This window comes from Dioscorea cayenensis, chromosome 10 (genome assembly GCF_009730915.1).
Source record: "Dioscorea cayenensis subsp. rotundata cultivar TDr96_F1 chromosome 10, TDr96_F1_v2_PseudoChromosome.rev07_lg8_w22 25.fasta, whole genome shotgun sequence".
Taxonomy (NCBI): Eukaryota; Viridiplantae; Streptophyta; class Magnoliopsida; order Dioscoreales; family Dioscoreaceae; genus Dioscorea; species Dioscorea cayenensis.
In genome coordinates this window covers 22,797,828-22,817,887 of record NC_052480.1, presented here as the reverse complement: position 1 = coordinate 22,817,887, position 20,060 = coordinate 22,797,828, and the positions used below count along the sequence as shown (strand labels likewise).

Genomic DNA, 20,060 nt, shown 5'->3' with positions numbered 1-20,060 from the left:
GAATTAATAATAATTTTATCTCAAAAATTAAACATACATGGATCAATATTAAACCAAATCATTAAATTGGTAATAATTAAGATACATTTAATTATTCATTTTACTATGGGCTCTTTTATTTTTACCATGTCTTTAAGCCGGTTAAAAATGACAAATCACAAATTAAATTTTAATTTTGTTTAGACTTTAAAAAGTTGTGGGTTAATTACGCCAGACTAATGCATGGGAACCTCCAATTAAAAACAAATGTGAATGACAAATATTTGATACAAGAAATTAATTTTATTAATATCCAAAAAAATTATAAAAATATATAAATTTGATCAAGAAATACAAGGACTAGAATTCTAGTTCTCCTAATCTTATTTTGAAACAATGAATTTATTCAATTTAATGTAGTTTTGTTTTGAGTATTGAGCCTTGTAGACTTATAGTTGTATACTTGTATTTTAAAAATAAAATTCATATAGTAAATGTAACTTGTGAACTAGTACAAGTAATAAAATTTTAATTTTATAGTTATATTTATTAAATTTCTATTTTTCCCATTTTTTCTTTTTTTTTTGGATTTTTTAATAATTTTATGAAGTTTTATTTAAAAATAAAAAATAAAAAATGGTTGAACCGGTCGGTCGAACCGCGAACCGGTTTGCCGACCTGTTATTAAACCCTAAAATGCGCGCCTCGATGATTTGAAAACAATCGCATCAAGAGTAAAAATTTGGATACATCATCGTACTTTGCTTGTTTCTTACTTTGGTGATCGACTTTCAATTTGTTTCTTTTCAGTCACCAAAAACTAATTTTTTTTTACTGGGAGGGTACCCGTTCATTTCTGTTCGTTTTAAGATGACGTGGTCACCGGAGATATTACGTGGCTGATGACAAGGCTATGACTTATCCGCGTTGGACGTGACACGTCAGCCACATGCCAACTGGACACCCTCTCTGCGCCATGTCAAAAGGCCAACTCAGCCCTTTATCCACGTCAGCCCTAAGCCATTACTTTCCCTTATGTTTCTCTCTCGCCCGACAGTGGCTTCTCGAGAGGCAGGAGGGAGAGAACCACCGCGGCAGCGGCAGTCTGTCTGTCCCTCCATCCGAGAGGTGCAGGGAGACCAAGACTCTGTCCCTCAATCCGAGAGATGCAGGGAGACCAAGACTCTGAGTGCACGACATTCCAACTGGGGAGAGCAGACAAGCACATATTTCTCCATGGCATGCTGGAAGATCTGGGAGAGGGTAGAATGGCAGGTTGACAATTGGCTAGGTTTTTACAAAGTCCATTGATGTATTTGTTTGTTTGTTTGTTTTTTTTTTCCCTTTTATGAAATCCATTCCTCCAATGAAAATCCAGTTTAATATGTAATTCTTAAAATGTGAGAAATTGTTGAAGTTAATGGAAATTCATCAAATTGAGTGGAAATTTGTGAATTTGTTGAAGTTTAAAAATCTTTAGTTGTTGTTGTTTTTTTTGTCTATTTAGTCAGTCAGTCACTAATTTTAATTAGTAATGAACATGTTTAAAAATCTTTATATTTAATACATTGAACTATTTATAAGTTAGTCAATAATTCTAATCAATAATCAACATGTTAATCAGTTATAAACACTAGTTGCTAGTTGTAACAACTGGGGAAAAATAATTACAGAAAATGTAAACACTGTATATAGTCTGCTATACACATTTTAGAAAATATATTTTCATTGCTGAGAACATAAATCATACCATGTTTGCAAATGATAACAAAGAAACTCCATAAGCAGACATCTACAGAGTCTTGGTCTCCCTGCACCTCTCGGATGGAGGGACAGACAGACTGCCGCGGTGGTTCTCTCCCTCCTGCCTCTCGAGAAGCCACTGTCGGGCGAGAGAGAAACATAAGGGAAAGTAATGGCTTAGGGCTGACGTGGATAAAGGGCTGAGTTGGCCTTTTGACATGGCGCAGAGAGGGTGTCCAGTTAGCATGTGGCTGACGTGTCACATCCAACGCGGATAAGTCATAGCCTTGTCAACAGCCACGTAATATCTCCGGTGACCACGCCATCTTAAAACGAACAGAAATGAACGAGTACCCTCCCGGTAAAAAAAAATTAGTTTTTTGTGACTGAAAAGAAACAAATTGAAAGTCGATCACCAAAGTGAGAAACAGGCAAAGTACGGTGATGTATTCAAATTTTTACTCCATCATCAATTCATTAATTCACTGTCACACTCGAACTCCGAATTGATTTGGGGCCTTCCTGACGCGCTTCGAGCTGCACGCTCCTCCACTGCCATCGCCCTCAGAAACTTCTCCTCCATTGAACGGTCTGACGTTCGCTGTGTCTGATATGTAAGTGCAAGAACCTTTCTATGGTGTTCATCTAATTTGGATGCTTCTGATCTGAATGATTCTTGACCCTTTTGGTGCTTTTCCTGAATGATTGTTGATCCTTTTGGTGCTTTTCTTGAATGATTGTTGATCCTTTTGGTGCTTTTCCTAATGATTCCTGATTCTTTATGTGCTTCGTCTCTCTCATTTTTTATTTTTGGATAATAATTGATTATTTGGTACCTTTGTTTACGTAATTCTTAATTATCTACTTGGTTTGTTTAGATTTATTTTGGTAGAATACCTTACCCAAAAATTAAAATATGGGGACATAAGGGTAAATTTTTTTTGTGAGTACCTAAGTTTAGCCTTATTTCAATTTGAGCACTAACTTTCAATTTGTATCAAAATGAGCATTAAAATTTAATTTCATTTCTCCAGCTAGGTAATTGGGGATTTTTTGTGGATTTTTGGTGATGTGGACACCAGAAAGCTTGCTAGTGGCTGAGCTGTCGAGTTGGTGACGTGGACACAGGGCATCCACGCATGCTTTCTGGTGTCCACATCACCAAAAATCCACTAGAAATCCTTAATTATCTTGCCGGAGAAATAAAATTAAAATTTAATGCTCATTTTGATACAAATTGAAAGTTAGTGCTCAAACTGAAATAAAGCTAAAATTAGGTACTCACTAAAAAAATTTACTCGACCTCTTAGGGACAAATCGTATTAGAGGTATTTAATAGGGTAGTCCAAATAACTAATAGGAGACAATTGCCCCCATTACCTTGCAACTTTGGAGGGGTGAAACCATAAGGGATTATCAAATGGACAAACAGGTGCAAAGATGCACCTGACTTACAGATCTCCTAGGAAAATCTTTTTACCAACTCTAGATGGGTGAAATCACTATTTCTCCCACAGGGACCAGGCCTGTAAACAGTATTAACAGTACTAGGCCTAAGAACATAGTGTATGAATAGTACTACCGGAGAAAGGATTCAAACTCTTACCTTCCCCATTGCACTCTTGTGTCATACCATTGGACCATCCAAAGGATGACTGTTTAGATAATTTTTAATTTCATAGTTTGTTGTTTTGGAGTTTCTTATTATTATAGTTAGCACTGCACTGTTACATTGCTAGAACAACCAAGAAAGAGGTTTCTATAGTCAAACAACAAGAATATTTTGTTTGTATGCCAATCTGAAGATGCTAATATGTTGGAATAAGATAAATAGTAGTGAAGGTAGGTTGGTCATGATCTTAAAGGGCTTATCAATGATCTTGAAGCATTTTCACATAACAAATTCTTGATTCACTATTTCTTTCGAGGGTTTTGGGAGGATGTTTTGCTATAATTGCCATTATAAAAATATTTGTGGTTTTTAATTATGAGTGTAGATTAGCAGCTGCATTAAGAAGTTGACAACAAATCAAGTGGCTTAAGCTGTCTAGAAGCAATCTTTGACTATTCTGATTTCAGTGCACCCAAAAAATATTAAGTCAATGTAGTACCAGAGGAGACAGTAAGTAGTGGGTGTAAATGTTTGCCAGTGTGTATGATTGCATGGTAATCTGTGTGTTTTGTTTGATTATGTTTTCTTTTAATCTACCTCTTAATGTGTATGTTGGGATTTGTAACCTTTCTGAATGAATTAGATATCTACAAATGAATGGCGAATAAGTCTTTTGATCAATTACTCTCTCAAATAGAATAAAATTAATATATTACACCTTGTCGATCTTTGGTGAGGTATGTCTCATTATACAAAGCCATTTTTGCTATTTGTTTAGCTTAAGTTATATAAGCTTATGTTTGATTTGTACGTCTTGCAATATGGCTATTGGATGCTGCGAAATTATATTTATATGATGACATTTGTATAAAAAGTACAGCTAATATTTAATGGTGGCTTAGATTGGTCCCCATTCATCTCTACTATACCTCCTTTGCTATTTATATTAAAGCTGCTTTATCAAAAGCCCAACCTACTTTTCATAAGGCAATATGCTAATATAAGTTGTTTGCTGCAGATTTGATATCAGTGGTTACATCACCGGCTTTGGCAATCACTATTGGGCGACACCACATGACCCCGCAGAAGGGACATCTTTAGTGGTTTCATCCCTTGTAGAAGCTGGTGCGTCTTGTGTTGGAAATGTTAGATGTATTATTATATTGTATCTCTATGTATACATATATATATATACATATATATATATATGTATAGACATATATGTATACTTATCATGCTCTATATGTAGACCCAAAGGGTTACTCTTGTAACTTGTTCAAGCATATACACTTGTTCCATTCTCTCTCTCTCTCTTCTTCTAACATGGTATCAGATGCCTAGATCCCTCCGGCCATCATCGTCTGCTGCTGATCTCCTCTCTCTCGCTGTACATAGCCTCTCCATCTCCGGTCTCCTCCTCAAGCCTGATCCACAAACTACCATCTTCTCCGGCAATCTCTTCTCCAATCATCTTCATCAATTTTCTTCCCTTTTCTGGTCATTTTCTTAGGAAAATTTCTATATCACCTTCTGTCTTCATTTATTCATCTACCCCAACCCACAAATCCTTCTCCACAAACCAACCACCATCTTCACAAATCCGGCCATCTCCACAAACCCACAAAACCTTCTCCACAAACCAACCACCATCTACACAAACCTGACCATCTCCACAAACCAACCATCATCTCCACGAATCCACATAACCAAGCCCGACCGCCCACGCTACCACCACAGTCCGGCCATCTCATCTCCACGAAACCAAAACCGCCGGACAGCAACTCTGAAATTCAGCCTTGAGTCTGACATTTTTCAAACAATGTCCACATGAAACTTGAAGCATCTTTGCCAGCCACAAGCTTCCAACCTCAAAAACTTCTCCAATCACAAGTTTCCAACTTCAAAACCTTTTCCAGCCACATCCTGCCAACATGAAGAACTTTTCCAAATCCAAGAAGACATCAAGGAGACCACTAGGCCCACCATAAATTATTATTTAAAAAAAAAATCCATCTCAAATCTTTACATAGAGACATGGTGGGACCTATCATATAAATTTCTATATATAAAAAAAAAGTGTCTGATTATCTCCATTTCTTTTATCTTTATTATTATTACTATTTTCTTTCTATCTTTGAAAATAGTGCTTTAAAAAAAAATATATATATATATAATGGGTACTTATGAACCTACTTTTGCTCATGCTCAAAGAACTCGCTCCGGACTTCCTCCACAGGGGGGGTCACCTCCAGATTTTCTTCTATGCTTCCCCATGTCGTTCGCCCTGCAGTTTCTTCACCGACTCTACCTCTTCTTCCAACACCTCATTTTACACAGGTTTCTCCTACTCCGTTGTCTCCTGCAGATCAGTAGTTTTTAGCTATGTTCCGGCAGTTCCAGCAGTTATATCTGGCAGACTCTACCTTCTCTATTGGACATGCGAGTTCCACTCAGGTTGCTCCATCTGCTTCAGGTAGTTTCTGTCCTCTCTGGCTTCTTGACTCTGGTGCTTCTCTTCACATGACCCCTGATGCCACTCATCTACATCATTCCCATTCACCATCTCACATCACTCGTGTTCGCACTGCTGATGGCACACTTCTTCTTGTTTCCTCCACTAGTCATTTCTCTTCTAGTGATTTCTCAATTCCTTTAGTCTCTCATGTTCCTCATTTATCCATGAATCTTATATTTGTTAGCCAGCTTACTGATCATGATTGTCAGGTTATCTTTGACCGTACCTCGTGTCGTGTGCAGGATCGCAGTGGGACGGTGATTGGAATTGGCCATCGTCAACATGGAGTTTATGCGTTGGATTCCCTTCGTCTTCCATCTTCACATGAACCCGTTCATCACTGTTATACTGCTATTCAGTCTCATCATAAGTGGCATCATTGTCTTGGTCATTTATGTCCGTCTCGTTTGTCATCCCTTATTCGTCATGGTGTTTTAGGAGCTGTCTCTCCTCCTTCTGATGTCGTCTGTCTTGGCTGTAAACTTGGTAAGCAACTCCAACGTCCTTATTCTTTGAGTGTGTCTCAGACTAGTGCTCCTTTCGAACTTATTCACTCTGATGTTTGGGGTCCAGCTCACTTTGTCTCTAAAGGTGGTCATCGCTATTATGTTCTTTTTATAGATAACTACACTCGATTCACCTGGCTTTATTTTATGTCTCACCATAGTCAGTTATTATCTATTTATCGCTCTTTTTCTGCTATGATCCACACCCAGTTTTCTGCCTCTATTAAGACCTTTCGGTCTGACTCTGGCGGTGAGTACACCTCTCACGCCTTTCGTGCTTTTTTGTCTTCTGAAGGCACCTTGCCTCAATTATCTTGTCCTGGGGCTCATCCTCAGAATGGGGTCGCTGAACGTAAGCATCGTCACATCTTAGAGACTGCATGTGCTCTTCTTCTAGGCGTTTTTCTTCCTCCTCATTTTTGGGCTGAAGCTGTCAGCACTGCTGTTTATCTCATAAACCTACAACCCTCTTCTCACCTTAATAGTTGTAGTCCAAGTAAGCGTCTTCATGGGACAGCTCCCCGCTATGATCATCTTCGCGTTTTTGGTTGTCGCTGCTTTGTTTTGCTCCCACCTCGGGAGAGAACAAAGCTAATAGCCCAGCCTGTTTCATGTGTCTTTCTAGGGTATAGTCTTGAGCATAAAGGTTATCGTTGTTATGATCCCGTCACTCATCGTTTTCGCATCTCCCGTGATGTCACGTTTGATGAGTCCACACCTTTTTATGCTTCTCCTTCTTCCACTGAGTCCCCATCTCCCTCTGTTCCTCTTTCCTTCCTTTTTCCTATCCCTTCGGCTGAGCATACTCCTCCTGTGTCTTCCTCTCCTCCATCATTCAACCCTCCTGCTGAATTTCTTTATCTGTTGAGTCTACTATAATGTCTTCTTCTCCTCCCTCGCTTCCTCTTGCTCACCCACCTGTTCGTTTCACATACCACCGTCGGGACCCCGCAGAGCCTCTATCTCGGTTGGTCATCTCTGACACTTCTCCTACTATCGATCCAGCTCCTGAGGTACACTCTCACACTTATTCTTTACGTGATCGCTCTACTTTACATCCCCCTGTCTGTTACGCTTCTGCTAGCACCAGTGTTTCAGATGTCTTTGAGCCAGGCACCTATAGGGAAGCAGTTCAATTACCTGAGTGGTTGAGTGCTATGGCAGAGGAGCTTGATGCTTTGACTCGGACTCATACATGGGATCTCGTTCCCTTTCCTTCTCATGCCGTTCTCATCACTTGTCACTGGATCTACCGTGTGAAGACTCGTTCTGATGGGTCTCTCGAGCACTATAAAGCGCGTTTGGTTGCTCATGGCTTTCAGCAGGAGTATGGCCACGACTATGAGGAGACGTTTGCTCCAGTAGCCTACATGCGCCTGATGCAGCACTTTAGTTCTTTCATTGCGGTATGTCGTGGTTGGGTTCTTCATCAGCTTGATGTGAAGAACGCGTTTATTCATGGGAATTTGAAGGAGGAGGTTTACATGACTCCTCCCCCTGGCCTTCGAGTGCCTCAGGAGTCTGTTTGTCATCTTCGCCGTGCTCTCTATGGACTCAAACAGGCTCCACAAGCCTGGTTTGAGCAATTCAAGATCAGATGGTTGAGGGTCGCTAGTTTCACTCCAAGCATACATGATCCAGTAGATTTATTCACTCTTCCTCTCATGGTCAGACCATTCTTCTTTTATATGTAGATGACATGATCCTTACTGGCGATGATTCTGCTCACATTACCTTTGTGAAGTAGAGGTTATGTGAGACTTTCTTGATGACTGATCTAGGTCCGCTTCGCTACTTCCTTGGTATCGAGATCACTTCTCATCCTAATGGTTATCGTCTCTCTCAGCAGCGTTATACTCACGACCTACTTGCTCACTCTGGTTTGACTAATACCCGTACTGCCGCTACACCGATAGAGTTACATTTACAGCTTCGTGCTTCTAATGGGGTTCCTTTATCTGATTCCTTCTCGCTATCGACATCTAGTTGGCAGTTTGGTTTACTTGGCCGTCACCCGTCCTGACATATCACATGCCGTTCACATTCTCAGTCAGTTCGTTGCGGCACCCACTTCTGTTCATTATGCTCATCTTATTCAGGTACTGCGATATCTTCGTGGCACTGTATCTCATGGTCTGTTCTATCCACGCCAGTCCACTCTTCAGCTAAAGGCCTATTCTGATGCTACATGGGCTAGTTCTCCTGATGATCGGGTCTCTGTCATTGGTTACTGTATCTTTCTTGGATCTTCTCTTATTGTTTGAAAGACCAAGAAATAGCCTACCGTTGCCAAGTTTAGTGATGAGGCTGAGGTTCGTGTGTTGGCTTCTACCGTCCAGGAAGTGCTATAGGTGCGTTCGATTGTACAGGACTTTGGTGTACCGATCGCATCTCCCACTCCTATTCACTGTGATAGTACTGGAGCCCTTCAGATTGCTACAGATCCGGTCAAGCATGAGCTGACCAAACATATTGGTGTGGATGCACACTTCACACGATGTCATGTACGTCCTCAGATCGTGTCACTTCACTATCTTCCTACAGAGGTCTAGGTAGCTAATTTCTTTACCAAGGCGCAAACACGTGATCAACATCTATTCATGTTATCCAAACTCAAGGCACACGATCCGCCTTGAGTTTGAGGGGGGGTGTTAGATGTATTATTGTATTGTATCTCTATGTATACATGTATATATATGTATAGACATATATGTATACTTATCATGCTCTATATGTAGACCCAAAGGGTTACTCTTGTAACTTGTTCAAGCATATACACTTGTTCCATTCTCTCTCTCTCTCTCTTCTTCTAACAGGAAAGACGGTTATGGATGAAATGGGATGGAGGTGAGTAGTTCTTACTCTATACTTTTCCTCTATTATTTTTAATAATTAAGTCATTTAAGGCTTGTGCATTTGCTCATCTATGAATAATATAGCTTGCAAGTTTCTAAGTAAGATATGTCTCAACATTTTTAGTTGTTCCACGTTTATTTTTGTTTATGTTCTAATTTTTTGGTAATTTTATTTTATAATCCAATACTTGACCATTTCAGTATCACTGGTCGAAACGAACATTTCCTTATGCCTACAAATCCAGTTGCACCTGATCGAATACCCGGTGGATCGTCTAGTGGGTCAGCTGTGGCCGTTGCCAGTAGTTCTGTTGACTTTGCATTAGGTGAGCTTTTGTCTTCTGATTTCCTTGATAAGTTCCAATAGCCAGTAATTAACTCTAGCTTTAGAATATTTCAAATAGCTAGGTGGTAGGTATTTTAATTTCAGTAGTTTTTCTTGTTTGGAACTAGCAAAACATCCAAACAGGTTATGCTATAGTTTCTAATAAATGCTATGAAGTACCATAGGTATTTTGTGTGCGTGCGTGTGTTATTTGTTTTATTCTTAGCCATGGTCTATTGCTTGTTTGGAACTAGCAAAACATCCAAACAGGTTATGCTATAGTTTCTAATTTTTAATAAATGTTGTGAAGTACCATAGATATTTTATGTGTTTTGGGGAGACATCCAAACAGGTTATGCTATAGTTTCTAAGGGTGTGTTTGGATGACGGAATAGGAATGAGGGGGAAATGAAGTGAGGAATGGGAATTAGGGTAATGGGGAGGGGATAAGAATGAAAACTGTGTTTGGTTATGAAAGTTATGCATTGGGAATGTAAAAAGTAAGTGGAGAATATATGAGACAATTACTTTTATGCCCTTCTTGTAATATATATATATATATATAATGATAAATTAATGTTTATATTTATTTGAATTGTTTAAAATATAATTATTTATTTTAATATTAGGATTATCAATTAAATTAAATAAAACCTTTTATTTTAAAAAACTAAGCATGATAAATATTTTAAATATTATTGCTTATTTTAATTATTATAATAGTTATTTAAATTACTTATTTTTATTTATTCAAATATATTATTATAGATAAAAAATATAATTTACTTTAATTATTAGGATTAAATATCTAAATTAAATAATTTATGTTAATTAATGTAATGTTTAAATATATAGAGAGAGGGGTAAAATAGATATTTGACACCCATTCCCTTCTCTCTCTTCTCCATTCCCCCCAAAATGGTGATTACCCTTCAAGAGATAATAAAGGAAGGTAATCATTACCCCTATGTGTTATCCAAACACATAGGTGGGAATGTGTAATCAATGATTATCCTACAAAGGTAATCATTGATACATCATACAAACACACCCTAATTATTTATAATAAATGCTATGAACTCCTTGTCTGTTAGAAAGGTAACTGTTGTTAAAGCCTCTTCCTTGTCTTTGTATGTATACTTTTAACTGTTCAAACATGGAGTGGTTCTTGATAATTAGCTTGCGTTCTTTCAAATGCATACTTATTAATATATTATATATTTTTCCCAGCTTCTTTTTCCCATTCAAGTATGACTTTTTCCAATCGCCTACTGCTGCAAATTTGATTTTCTTTAGTTTGTTGCTTTTTGTGCGTTTGTCTCAAGAATTATTGGTACTGAATCCAAGTATGATATATTGATATACTTTATGGAAGGTCTAAAACATGTTTTCTCTTCGCCAGGTGTTGATAGTAATGGTGGCGTTAGGATTCTTGCTGCCTTTTATGGCATTTTTGGCATTCCGCCCATCACACGGTTCTGTCTGTAATGCTGGTATCATACCAGTTGCCCCAACTTTCGACACAATAGGTATTTACTGAAACAACCATTACAGTTTCTGATTTATTTGATAACATAGTTGTCAATATGCTTATGCAATATGGTTGAGGGTTATAAATGGATTTTCTTTTATGGAGGATGGACCCTGGTGCCAAGCATCAACTCTAAGAAATTCTATGATCTTGATCCCATTCCACATATTTCCCCAGAAGATAACCCTTCTGATGAAGAACTTCTCGACTGGGGGGAAGATGAGAACTTTCTTGACCAGGACATGGCTGATCCTGAATTCCTCCCTGAAGACAACTGCATCGATCAGGAGGATCATATCTCCCCACATATTGACACTGCACCAGTAATTCCTGAGTCCCCAAAATATTTCTCAAAACATCTCCATACCAGTCCCAAACAGCTTAGAAGAAGCGAGAGACCCAAGAAACCATCAGGACGATGGAATGAAGACGTTGGGTTCGTTCCCCATCCCTCTCGATCTTCTAAGAAGAAAACCCCTGAAGATCCACGAGAAGGTACGCCCTCAATTATTAATTCTGTTTTTTCATCCTAGTCAGATGCTCAAATTATTAATTACAGTAATTCCTGTGGCATTAATTTTCTTGGTTCCCCTAATCACAAAAAAAAATGCATAGACAAAATCAGGTCTATCGAAGCTGATAGGAACTCCAAATGCCTTACAGCCCTTGGGTCTCCTCCGAGACCTAATTAGACATTCCCTGTTTTCATGATAATTTTATGCTGGAATGTCAGAGGTCTTGGCAGACCTTCTAAACGCCATTTAGTGAAAGATGTTATCTCTAACTCCAAAGCAGACATCATCTGCTTCCAAGAATCCAAACTCCAAAACATCCATTGCTCTCTTTGGAGAACAATCGGGGGCTCCAGCATTGATTCTTTTGATTTCTTACCAGCCCAAGGCTCCGCTGGTGGAATTATTATCGCCTGGAATAGCTCGCTTCTTGTCGGTAATCTCTTTCATAAAGGATCCTTTTCCATCTCCATCAACTTCACTAATCGCTCCGATAACTCCTCCTGGATCTGTTCTAGCGTCTACGGACCTAATTCTAGATCCTTAAGACCCAACTTCTGGAATGAACTCCGAACATTAAGAAACCTCATTACTTCACCCTGGATTATCTGTGGCGATTTTAATACTATCTTTTCCTTTGAAGATAAAAACCTTGGTATTTCTAATCCTAGAGATATCACCTCTTCCCAGAACCTTCTTTGAGATCTTGACCTAATCGATCCCCCTATAAATGGGAGAAAATTCACTTGGACCAATGGACAAGCTAACCCTATCTGGGTCCGACTTGACAGATTTCTCTACTCGCATGATTGGACTTCCTTATTTCCCAGAACTAATCAATTTGACCTTCCTAGATTCGGCTCAGATCACTCTCCTATCTGTCTCGAATTTGGAAACCACTTTAAGCGTCCCCGGCTGTTCAAATTCGAGAAGTTCTGGTACACCAATCACCACCTCACCAGCCTCATTCATGATTGGTGGCTAGAACTAAACCCGGTTGGCTGCGGAGTGTTTGTCATATCCAAAAAATTGACTCTACTTAAATCCAAACTCTGTATTTGGTCCGGAAACACTTTTCAAGCTCCTAAGATCCTTAAATGCAATCTTCTGGCTGAACTTCACTCCATTGATATCATTGGTGAATCTAGACCTCTTTCTGAGGAAGAGTCTAACCGTCTTTCTCAAATTCGTTCTGAATTATATAACATATTAAATCAGGAAGAGATTTACTGGAAACAACGATCCAGAATTACCTGGCTTAAGGAAGGAGACTCCAATACCAAATTCTTCCACTAGGTTGCTAATGGCAGGAGAAATAAAAATCTTATCCCTCGTATTCTTCAGGATAGCCGTTGGATCTCTGGTAACGAACAAATTGGAAGATTTTTCTCTAATCACTACCGCTCGGTTTTCGGTACTGCTTTGTCAAACAGATTTCTCCTTGACTGGCACTACCTCTTCGGCTACAAGGAAAGAATTGATCTTTCCCATCTTGAATTACCTTTCTCTTCTGACGAGATCAAACTTGCCGTCTTTGGTCTTCATCCCGACAAATCCCCTGGTCCGGACGACTTCCCTATATTTTTCTTTCAAAAACATTGGACCATCCTTCAACCCTCAATTGTCAAACTTTACGAGGACTTTTATGAGGGAACCATTAACCTCGAGCGTATTAACTGGATTCACATTGCCCTCATCGCTAAAAACAACTCGCCCTGCACTGTATCGGACTTTCGTCCCATCAGTCTTATCAACTCCATATGTAAAATCATCTCCAAAATCCTTGCCAACCGTTTAAGTTCGGTAATCAGTTTGCTAATTGATGACTCACAATCTGGATTCATCAAGGGCAGGTGTATCGCTGAGAACATTGTTGGCGCTCAAAAAGTCATTTTTAACCTTCAAAAAAGAAAACGTCTGGGTCACATTTTCAAAGTGGACTTTGCAAAAGCCTTTGACTCCCTTGATTGGAACTTTCTGCTTGAAATCCTTGCCGCAAGAGGCTTTGGCCCTAAATGGCTCTCCTGGGTCAACTCCATCCTCTGTTCCGCTAAGGTGCAGTTCCTTATCAATGGAACTTCCCAATGTTACATTCGTTGCAAAAGGGGTCTGAGACAAGGTGATCCTCTTTCTCCCCTGCTCTTCGCCCTTGCCACTGATGTCTTAAGCGCTATGTTCTTTCACGCTCTAAACTCTAAAGTTTTAAACGGCGTTCCCCTTAATTCTTCCGATAGCATCTGTCACTTCCAATACGCAGACGACCTCCTAATCTTTTCCACTGGAGGACATGAAGACCTTCAAATAATCAAACTAATTTTGTATCTCTATGAGGGGTCTTCGGCTTATCTATAAATTTTTTTCCAAGAGCGCCTATATTCTTCCAACTATGGCTTCCAACCTCATCACTCCTCTGCTAGAATCCTTAACTACTCTCGTAGCAGTCTCCCTATCACTTACTTAGGAGTCCCTCTCTCTGGTCGTCGTCCCAGAAGACTTGACTGGGAGAAACTCATTGGTATGGTTCGTTCCAGGCTTACTACTTGGAAAGCTAGTTATTTATCTCTTGGCGGTCGCTTGACCCTTGTCAACTCTATCCTCTCCTCCATGCCTGTTTACTGGATGTCGGTTTTCAAGCTTCACGCTTGGGTGATCAAGGAAATTGATAAAAATCCGGAGAGACTTCCTTTGGAGAGGCCCACAGTGCAGGGCCCTAAGGGGAATCGAGACTAATTGCACGGAGCAGGATCACTGAGACCCTAAAGACATGGGTGGTTGGGGTATACTTAACCTCCAAACCTTCAACATTGCTTTACTAAGTAAGTGGTGGTGGAAATTATCCGGGCAATCCAAGCGGTGGTTGGGCCAAAACCATTCATGCTAACTACACTCTCAAAGATACAAACGAAATCTTATTTCACATTCCCCCTAGGAACAAATCTTTTTTCTGGGCAGGTGTGACTCCTATCCTCCACTCCTTCCGTTTTTGTATCTCGAAATTGATTAAAAGTGGCTCCAACACCTCTCTATGGTTTGACCGCTGGCATGATGGAATCCTACTTAAAGATCGCTGGCCTGACCTCTTCAATGACTGCACTGATCCTTGGATTACCATTCGGCAATTTTCCCAGCTCCTTACCAACAATGAGCAAAATTTTTCCGCCTTTGATCACGCTGACATGTTATCTCCTATCATAGATATTATTCCTGACTGTTCTCTTGAGCAAAGTGATATCTACACTTGGAACCTGGAAAATTGTGGCACTTTCACTGTTAAATCCTTTTATAAATTCCTCATAGATGGAGGAACCCGCAGCCCTTTATACCCACTCTTCTGGAAGATCCATTGCCCAGCAAAATCACTCTCTTCTCCTGGCTGGCTGGCGAGGACAAAATCCTCACTTTATCCAACATCTTCAAGAAGGGCTACAATTTTCAATACTCCACTGATACCTGTGTCCTCTATCACAATTCTTCAGAGACGCTTCATCACCTCTTCATTGACTGTGAATTTTCTAAACGTATTTGGGCGTTCTTCACTCACTCCTTAGGCTCGCCTTCTCTTCCACAATCCATTCCCTATTTATGGACTTCCTGGATCTCGTCCCTCGCTCCTCAATCTCAACCTCTCTGGGACCTTATCTCCCGTGCAATATTGTGGAACATTTGGCTTGAAAGGAATTCTCGTATCTTTCAATTACTTGCGTTGCCGCATTTAAATATCATTTTTAAAACTGCTAATATGCTTCTATCTTGGTTCCCCAAACGACGAGATAGACATCAACAACCTCTTCTTGAAGCTTCTCAAAAAAATCAAGCGCTCTCTTGATTTCTTGACAGCAAGGGCCTCCAACTCTGCAGGGGTAGTTGGATCATGACGTCTCCCGGGGATTAGTCGACCCACTGTTCTTCTAGTCGGGGCTGAGGGCGCTAGGCAGGTGCCTTCACTCGATTAGATCCTTTTCTTCTCTTTTTCTTTTCCCTTTTCTTTCTTGCACTTGTACCCCCTCACTTCTGGTGAGGGTCTTATCTTCCTTGTACTATTTTTCCACTTTTAATAAATCAGTGGTTTATCCACTCTTAATAAAAAAAAAAATATATGGTTGAAACAGACCTAGCTCAGGTTTTGCATGTTGTAAGAATGTTGTTAATTAAAAGATTTAGCCAGTTATTCTCTAAACATTATCTAGATTCTAGACATTCCCATAGGGAACTTTGACCAAAGACCATTTCACTGCTTTGTAATTCCATCAATACTACAGAATTGTTGTTATCCTCGTCACGTTCATCATCTTTTCTCACTCCTTGGAACAACAACATTTTCTTATTATGCAACTTCATGAATCACAAGACTTAATATGCTATAAAGCTAGGTGTGGTGTGCAAGACAACTATTATAAATAGGAAGTGTTTTTTTTTTTGTTGACAAGTTTGTTCCAAATTTATGGTGTAGGTTGGTTTGCGAATAATCCACATGTCTTGTATCGTGTGGGTAGAGAAATATTGCAAACTTCACCGGTTGCACGAGCTGAGATCTCCCAAACTAGACGAACTTTTTGTAGCTAAAGGTTTCGGTAAAAGATCAGACTACCTTCCTGACTGGTTGTGGGAGGAGATGATCTCATCATTACGTACACTGTTTAGGGGTATGTGCACGATCGTATCTTGATTATGAGAATTGTTTTTAATGTTTGATTACATTGGGATGCTCGCATGATTTCTCTCACTGACTTGAAGAACTGTTGGCTTCAGGGTTACCTATACGTTATCTCAAATTTGGCCGTCATTTGGCCAAGGCAATTCCCAGCCTTAAATTTCTAAACATAAACAACAATGATGATTCAAAGGCTTCCTTGTTGCCAATGGCATGAGATTGCTCCACAGGTTAGTTGTAATTCTTGCTATGGTCTGCTGTAGATCTTACGGGTAATGCATATGGCCTCGGTTGACCTCGCTCTAGTTTGTAATGCTAGTTGATCTGTTTCCTGTTATGATAACTGTATTCATGTTGCTCAAGTTAATAATGGTATCATGGTTCTTGACAATGACAATCCTCCCTATAAACCAAAACTAAACACCTGGATGGGGATTTACTCCATCCCTATTTTTAATTTATTTTTTAAATTTATAAAAAAATAAAATTGATCATTTTTTAAGTCATTATCCTTTGTTAACTTTTTTATGCAGCTTCGAATTTAAAGAAAAGCATGCAGATTGGCTTAATCTCAATAAGACTGTTGTTGGTTCTGGCATATCCACAGAACTAGATGGTTCATTGAATGCTGACAATGAGCTTATTCATCATTGTTATGCTATGAGGAATGAAGCCAGATTGGCTATGGATGCTTTCCTGGGGGTGAGTATTATGTTGACATTTTTCTTTGGATCATGAGAGTATTGATCTTAAAGGTTTATAGTCTTTTTTTTTCTTTTTTTAATTTTCCCGTTCATAATACTCTCATGGTATTTACAAATAGATCTCTTAGATGTTATGATTGATTCGAACTGTGACAAATATGTGGGGAATCTTCATAGTTTACCACGGTTAAGAATTGTTTGAAATGTCTTTTGTTTGAAACTTCTTGTGCCAAAAAAAATTGCTTTGGTCTGTACACATGCTTGATCTTTCTCTCAGAAATATTATTGAAACTGCTTACCCTATATTCCAAAGACAGATGGATTCCGTGACATTATCATCCCGTCATTGAGAAATGGTTAGTCATTTATGCATTTTTCGTACTGTCATAATAATCTTTGGATATAAGTTTGTCATTTATAGCGTGTATATGTTTTTCCCTCCAACGTTAACTTTTTATTTTCCTGACAATTCGTTTATTCAATGTGCTTAGATTCTTTTTATCCTACATTAAAGATTTATGTTGAATAAGACAAAAATCTTATATGGAATTGGAATCCAGGGAGAGTATCACTTAGATTCTTTTGTTAGATACTTTCTTACACATTCCAAACTCTGAAGAATGTTGGAGGTAGCTAATTGGGCATTATCAGGTATGATGTTTTCCATATGAGTATAGAGAAATTGCTTGATACCTCCAATTCTGTTGGTGTGAGTGTTAACAATAGAGGAAAGAGGAAAAACAGAGAGGCTTAATTTTCTTGGTCAAAGAACTAAGTTTAAAAATTTTAGGGCATCATAGACTTGTTAATATATGTTTTTATACATTTGGCGAGGAGGTGAACAATAAGCTTTTACACTAAATTAGCACTCCTTTAAGTGTAGATGAAATGTTGATTTGATCAAGATTAGGGTTGTTTTTTAAATTCTGTTTTGAATTGTGTTGATTTAGATAATGGAATTTGTTTCCTTCCTTAAATTTTAGCACAGAAATGTTCTTATTTTCAAGCTATTTTATTGGAATCTCAATTTATTTATGTATTTTGTGATCAAGGATTCGAGGTATGTCTAAAGCCCTTTTCTTTATAAAAGTTCTAATTGGAATCATTTGCATTTTTGGGTCCAGGGTACAGTCCCATGAGCTCCATATTCTCCCACCGAATGGCCATTTTTGCAAATGGTATGTAGGCAACTTTTTTTTAAAAAAAAATTAATTAATCTCTTTTTGATCAATTTGAAGTGGAAAACTGTATCTTTTTTGTTTTGGTGATGTTTGTATCATTCTTTAATTACTGGCTCATTTTAAATCCATCGTTTCATTTTTCTTCCCTTTGCTTCATTTGTTTTTAAAGATACTGAAAAGTGGCATTTTTTGTTATTTCTAGGTGAGGGGGGTCGTGTCTGGAGGCCTGCCACCACTAGTTGATTTTTCACAACGTAACTATGATAGGTAAGCTTGAATATCAGCTAGTTGTTTGGCAATAATTCTACATTGTCTGATGTTCTAGTTTTCCCTTTTAATGAATTGTTCTCTCAAAATGTCAATACTGACTTTGTTTTAGGGATCAACTACCTAGCTTGCCAACTTCGATAGTTGGTCAGGTTTGCATGATTTTGTTTTAAATTACACCTATTATTATCTGTTTCAAATAACTCATGATTGATAAGTTTGTTGCTTTTGTAGACGGATGTAATGAGGACAGATGTGCTATCTGCCTAGAGGAATATTGGCTTGGGAATGTTATCTGCCACCTCCCCTGCGGACACAAAATCCACAAGCCGGTAATGATAGCTCTTTTAATCTTCAATTAATTGTCTAGATTTTTTATTTAATTCATGGGTTACTAGTGCATTTTCTACATTTAATAGTGCATCGACACGTGGCTAGAACTACATCCCGTGTGTCCAATATGCAAGCTCGGAAATGGCGTGATATGCAGTGGGAGCCATTTTTCTCTGATTCAATGAGAACTCACATTTGTTCAGAAACTATTGAATGTATAGGTCATTAAACTCAGTATCACAAAATATTTTACTTTTTGGCCTTCTCTTTTATCTTTTAAATGAATTCTCTCTCCAGGATTATTGAATTCCCATAAAACTTGCATAAAAAAGCTATAGATTTGTCTCCTTTTGCAGTTTCTAACATATCATTGGTTATCAAAGGCATATAAATCCTTCACCGAGTTGAGTGAAATTCTTCCCTGCCAGAATAAATAAGCGTTGAATTAATTTCTTTTCAAGTCTTCTTTCTTTCTTTTTTTAATGCCCAATTGCATCAGTAAAACCAAGGAAAATGCTTCTTTGTTTTACTTGATCTTATCCTAGATACTGTATTCCACCTCAGATTGTTTTTAACTCTGCTTTAATATATGGTTTTGCTTCAATTTTATGTTGCCTATCTTGAATATGCTCTCATAAGCAATGCCGTTTCTGCTGGAGCAAGTCAAGAATAGTGATTTGTCTTTTGTGTTCTGCGTACAGGTGATATGGTGTATCTCTTGATGCCATTTGTTGTGCATTTTGTTTTTTATTGCCAAGAATTATGATTGTTATGTTCCCTGTCTTGCTGTTTGATATTTTTTGGTCATTAATTTGATATCATGAATAGTGTGGGTCTTCTCAAGTTACCAATTTCGGAAGATAATAAGATTTTTGGTGGCATGAAATTTTTTTGTTAATGATCTGCAGGTTGTATTGATGTGCTCTTGAACTAAGTTTTACATCTAAATTTATTTGATATTTATCCGGAACCGATGGAGTACAGTACTTCATTTGGCTATTTTTCTGGTGGTTGTTTTTCCATGTCTTAAATTGGAAGGTCGACAATATTGTAGTCACTTTCTTATTAACTTCAGACTATTTCATTTCATGTTAGTTTGGTTAATTGAATAATTTTTTTGTTTTTTTGTGATAATTATCTCAATTCAAGGTATGAATGTACAGTTGCATTGTTGCTTATGTATTATTTGTATACTTGATATTGTCATAGTCAGTTTGTTTCATTTATAATACCCTTTTATCCAAATGTTTTTTTTTTTTAATATCTTATGTTCATGGGAAATGTCATCCTTGTGGCAAATTTGTGTTAGTTTTCACTTGCCTTCTTAAGTCATAATACGGGGCTCT

General features: G+C 38.3%; 1 pseudogene; it reads left to right on the top strand.

Annotated features, from left to right (window-relative positions):
• The first annotated feature begins 1,803 nt into the window (after positions 1 to 1,803).
• Positions 1,804 to 18,651, top strand: LOC120270391 (annotated as a pseudogene).
• Positions 18,652 to 20,060: the final 1,409 nt, after the last annotated feature.